This window comes from Symphalangus syndactylus, chromosome 17, assembly GCF_028878055.3.
Source record: "Symphalangus syndactylus isolate Jambi chromosome 17, NHGRI_mSymSyn1-v2.1_pri, whole genome shotgun sequence".
NCBI lineage: Eukaryota > Metazoa > Chordata > Mammalia > Primates > Hylobatidae > Symphalangus > Symphalangus syndactylus.
Window position 1 is genome coordinate 62,504,245 of NC_072439.2, and position 5,940 is coordinate 62,510,184.

The window sequence follows — 5,940 nt, forward strand, 5'->3', positions numbered from 1 at the left end:
TAAACCTCTTTCCTTTATAATTTACCCAGTCTTAGGCATGTCCTTATGGCAACATGAGAATGGGCTAATACAACCACAACCTCAGATTCTTCTCTTCAGTTATTCAGGTAATGTCTTCTTTTTTGAAAGTCAGTAGTTCTCAAAACTTCTGAACCTGCAACATTAGCACCACCCACGAGTGTGTTAGAAATGCAAACTCTCAAGCTCTACCCCAGGTCTTCTGAGTGAGAAACTCTGAAGGTGAACTGACCAGCACATCTGTGTTTTAGCAACCCCAGGGTTTCTGCTGCATGCTAAAGTTTAAGGACTTCTGCACCCAAACACAAGGTTTACAGTCTTCCCCATGCTTGCCTCTGAAGTAATTTTACAAAGACACCTTTCCCCCCAAAAGGAATCTTTGCACCAGCTACTGAGAGAATAAATATATACCTATCTTACTATATTCCAAATCCGTGGTGGTTTCCCCTTCTCTTATAGTAAACAGAAAACCTGCTAGATAAATTCTAAAAGAGCTGTAACATTTTATTATAATACATTTGCTTCTTGCTTTTCTGACTCTTTCTCTCTAGTCAGACACCTTCCTTGTTGCTGACCATGGAGGTTGAACCAGGGACTTGATCTTCCCCTTGACCACATCCTGTCTGCTGAGTTGCTGAGCCACTCTTGAGTGACCTGACTGGGTCATGCCTCTGGGTATCTAATAGACAGGGGATTCACAATAGGACAGTTAGGTCTACACACATGTAAGAGCATTTGAGGGTAAGATGTGCATGGAAATGACTAGCAAACATTAAGGTAGTTGGAAGGTTAATATAAATTAAAGGCACTCCCATTACACCAACAGGTATCAGCTTAAAGTTTTTGCATTACCTCAGATAAGCAGAAGAGATACTGGAAAGGGAGAAGCATGGCAGCAACCAAAACCCCAACTCCCACCCTGCCCTGGAAGGTCATGAGTAAATCTTCCCAAGAAGTAGGGAATACTATCAGACCAGGTCATGAATAAATTTTCCCAGGAAGTAGGGGATATTCCTTCCACCAGAGACTGCTACTCTTTCTCAAGAATGGGAAGAGACCTGGAATTTCACTGGGCTGAGAACCTCTTGGAAGCACAACTGATTCTTTATGGGATCTGAATTTGCCTTCCTGCTCCTACCTCCCAATCTCTCTTCCATCCTAGAAGTCCTGATTATCTTTGGTCATTGCCATCTCTGCTCATCTCTCCTCTTATGCACTCTCAATCCCCTATTTCTCTATTTTTTATTTTCCTCACCCAGTGTTCTACCATTCCACTCTCTCCTAAAACTTTCCTTTCAACTGTGACCTTTGGAAAGGTTTCCCAGGCAAACAAACTCCCCTATACACTTCACCTTTTCACTACAAGTTTATTCTACTTCCAGAAAGCTGGCTTTGCCCTGAGGAATCATGTCTCCTGCAGCTCTCTCCAAGAATGCTGCTTTCTTCCACACTCAGATTCTTGAATAACCCAATCTCACCAGCTGTAGACACAGATGGGACCACATTTTGTGTTTGCTCCTTGTTCCAGCAACCAGCAAACTCTCAGCCCCCAAAGTCTTCCCAGTGATGTGTTGTAGCCTCAGAAGGTGACTCACATGTACTCTTGGTCTTCTATTCAAGGTTCTAAACAGAGTTCACTGCCTCTGCAAGCCAGTAGAGGCTGGCCCTGATGCTGCCTGCAGATGCTCTGTGGGTCCAGCCATACAGTAGTCTTGGGTACTGCATAGCAGTGAGGATTCTTTCTCCAACCCTGTATCCCTTAGGTTCCAAAGTCCCATAAGGTCCTTCATTATCCAGTCCCTACAGCTTCTACCAAAACCTCCTGAGGTATCGATTTCTTTCATTTTTCTCTGTCTCTTCCACAAACCCAGACAACAACATCTTTTCCTCCTTTAGCCCAAAAAAGGTAATGGCATCCATGTACATTAAGAATACAAATGGATGCCATGGATTGGAGCTATTTACAGCCACACACAGCCAGCATCCACAGCATTACACCCTTAACCTCCCGTCTTCTAGAAAGGACTTAGCCACTTCTATCTTCTGGAAAGGCTCTTAATTTTGGCTTTCAGGACACAACCTCCTTTGACCTTCCTCCTTCCTATCTGGCCCATCTTCTCTTTTGGAACTCCTTTCCTGGGCCCTAGCCTACATGTTGATGTTCCTCTCCTGAGCCCCATTTTCCTTTTACTCCACACATTTCTCTTGGCCACCATTACTCACTGACCATATGGCTTCAATTACTAGATATGCCGAGATTCCCAGATTCATAACTGCAACCCAGACCTCCTTCTCCCCTTCAGAGCCATGTATTTACATGCTCACTGGACATCACTTCTTGGATGTCTTCCAGGTACCTATCATTAGTATGTCCTAACTCATAGTCTTTCTCCACAAACTCTTCACCTATATTCCCTATTTCAGTGAATGGTACCATCATCCTTCTAGTCATCCCAGACTAGGGGTCTCTTACTTACTTCTACTTACCTTTCACTACCTACAACCAGTAAGTTACAAAGTCCAGAATCAGGTCTTGACCTCTTGGTTCAGGTCAATATTGTTTCCAGTTGGAATTCCTATCAAACCAGTCTCCTCACCTAGGGTTTTGCTCTCCTCTACGGCAGCACTTTCTCATCGTAGCACACAGAAAATGACAACTTTAGTACAGCACACTGGGATAACAACTTGAGGCTACTGGAGGAAGCTACCAGGTCTGCCTTCTGCCTTGGAGTCTAAAAGGTTCATTACCTTGGCTCAAAGCCTGCTAGTAAGCTCTTCTCTGATTTTTTTGCACCCTTCTGCAGTCAAAGTGGTCTCTCTAAAGCATAGACATTACCAAGTCCCAGACTCCCACTTTGGCTCTCCACCAGCTAGACTTCTTAGATCAGACCCCACCTCCCTCTCTAGCCTCCTCATCCCCTTGCCTTCTGCTCACGCCCCTTTCCCCATGTTCCAATCACACCAAAATGATTTGCTGTTATTACCCACAGAGGCCCGTGAGCTCTTGTCTCTAGACTTCCTCACCCTCCCACAGCACTCTGTACCTACCCTGAGGCTGCACTCACCATCTTCTAACAAACATGGAAATCCACCGAAGGCAGGAGCTGTGACCAGAATTGCACCTGGCACATAGTGAGAATCCAAACACTTTTTGAAGAATGAGTGAATGAATGAGTCAGCTTTTGTGATAAATCAGTAAGCCAGGAGAGAGAAGCTTGGATCCCTGTTCTGCCACTAACCTGCTAAACCACTGTGGATACCTCTGTCTGGGCCTCGGTCTTCTCACCCCTCAAATGAGAGGATCCATCTCTGAATTCCCCTTCCTGCTGCAAAGGCCTGTGCACCCCTGGCTCTTTGGATCATAGAAATTCTGCAGTTATACAATTCACTTTTTTAAAAGACGTTTGCTAAAAATGTCTGCATAAAAATGTCTGCATCAGCAGAAATAGGGAAGTAACTAAATGTAAACAGTATTTTTTAAACAATACTTAAAAAAATTCTACATTTAGCTAAGGCAGCAAACCTTGAATTCCCCCCTCTCCCCTGCACTTGGCAGGAGGAGGTAAGGCACTTGACTGTGGAGGAGGACGGGTTTCAAAGTCCCTGTTCCTCCTCTCTTCCTGCCGTGATCCTCTTCTTCTCCTACCTCCACCCTATTCATTTCATTCCAGGAAAGAACAGATTCACTGTTTCTTTAAGACTAACTATGAAATAAGGTCCATGTGAAGGAGGTGAAGAGGTAGGTAACACAAGGTCTGAGGCAGGCTCTTCAATAAGTCCTTTCAAGACTGTCCTGATGGGCCAGGCGTGGTGGCTCATGCCTGTAATCCCAGCACTTTGGGAAGCCAAGGCTGGTGGATCACCTGAGGTCAGGAGTTTGAGACCAGCCTGGCCAACACGGTAAAACCCAGTCTCCACTAAAAATGCAAAAATTAGCCCAGTATGGTGGCAAGTGCCTGTAATCCCAGCTACTTAGGAGACTCAGACAGGAGAATCACTTGAACCTAGGAGGCAGAGGTTGCAGTGAGCCAAGATTGTGCCACTGCACTTCAGCCTCAGCGACAAGAGCAAAACTTCGTCAAAAAAAAGATTGTCCTGATCTTCCCAGGCCATAGTCATCAGACAAAAAGCTTTAGTCATCATGAGGAAAATGAGTTATATACTAGTGCTACACTTTATACTGGGCAGTAACGCTAAATGAAAATGATGCTAATAAATGATCTAACTCAAGAAGAAAGAGAAATGTCAATCTTCCCACGGAAAAGAACCTAAGAAACTCAGTCACTGTTAAGGACCTTTGATATTGAAATTCTGTTGATGTGTTTAGGATTAAAACCAAGCCTCAAACCAAGTGATTGCTTCTACTAAGGTTTCTGCCAGGTAGAAATTTTACAGTTGAAAGGCCTTGCTAATAGCTGCTCATCATAATAATGTTAGCCATCAAATGCTGAACCATTGAGTTATTGTGTCCATTGTGGGCAAAACGAAGCTTATGCTATAGTATTCTTTTTCATGTATATATTTGTTCTTTAGTTTGAGGGAAACTACCATCATAGTAACCACATACACACATATGTCTAGCCCTTCTCATAATCTAAATCTAGGGCAGGTGTGTTGGCTAACGCCTGTAATCCCAGCACTTTGGGAGGCCAAGGTGGGTTCATTGCTTGAGCCCGGGAGTTCAAGACCAGACTGGGCAACATGATGAAACCCTGTCTCTACAATAAATACGAAAAATTAGCTCGGTGCAGTGGCATGTGCCTGTAGTCCCAGCTACCTGGAAGGCTGAGGTGGGAGAATCAGCTAAACCCGGGAGGTCGAGGCTGCAGTGAGCCATGATCATGCCACTATACTCCAGTCTGGGTGACAGAGTAAGAACCTACTTCAAAAAATAAATAAATATATAAAATAATAATGAAATACAGTAAAATAATCTGCTGGGTGCAGTGGCTCACGCTGTAATCCCAGCCCTTTGGGAGACCTAGGTGGATGGATCACCTGAGGTCAGGAGTTCGAGACTAGCCTGACCAACATGGCAAAACCCCATCTCTACTAAAAATACAAAAAATTAGCCGGGCATGGTGGCTGTTATCCCAGCTACCCCGGAGCCTGAGGCAGGAGGACCGCTTGAACCCGGCAGGCGGAGGTTGAAGTGAACCAAGATCGCGCCATTGCACTCCAGCCTGGGCAACAAGAGCAAAACTCCATCTCAAAATAAATAAATAAATAACCTAAATCTATAGATTAATGACTGTTTTTATTTCCGTAGTCCTTTACATTTGTAGGTATATATTTCTTATTGTCATATTTTACCTTCATTCACAGTTGCTTCTTTCTAATACACCCACTAGATTAGCATTCTGGCGTCGAGATTTGATGGCCTGAGAAATTTTAGAAACATGTCACTTACTGGGTGTGGTGAGAATGAGGACTGATAGAGAGAAAAGTAGATGAGAGAGAGGAGTGAAAGTTAAAATGAGTTCCTGTTTTGGCAGCTTCTTATTTTGCAATGTGTCCCCCTGGAGAGAAAGTGACTTTTCTTTTGACTTTAGAGCAAGAGATACTAGGGTTATCTCAGTCAATATATGACTGCAGGCACTGCCTCCCAAAGGTAGCTTCCCACAGGAGGATGGACCCAGAGCTCTGTTTTCTGGGAAGTGGGATGATCAGTCTTCTGGGTTTCAAGTGTTAAAAATGAAAAGCTGAGCAACCCAAGAGGGATAGGGACAGTTTTGGTCCTTCAGGAGTGAATGCCAGAACCAACCATGACACAGAGGTCCCAAGGTAGGGAGTGACCTGCCAGGGACTCACAGAGATGAAGCCCCTTGGCTGGCCCTCTGGGAGTTAACCCCAAGTGAGAGCCTTCTTTCGCTGAGTCTAGCACTAAGGCTGGGAGTATCCAGCCTTGAAGGTTCATTTCAG

At 44.5% G+C, this 5,940-nt stretch overlaps 1 pseudogene; it reads right to left on the bottom strand.

Moving 5' to 3' along the window:
- Positions 1-454: 454 nt before the first annotated feature.
- On the bottom strand, positions 455-523 carry LOC134733370 (uncharacterized; annotated as a pseudogene).
- Between the last annotated feature and the right edge of the window lie 5,417 nt (positions 524-5,940).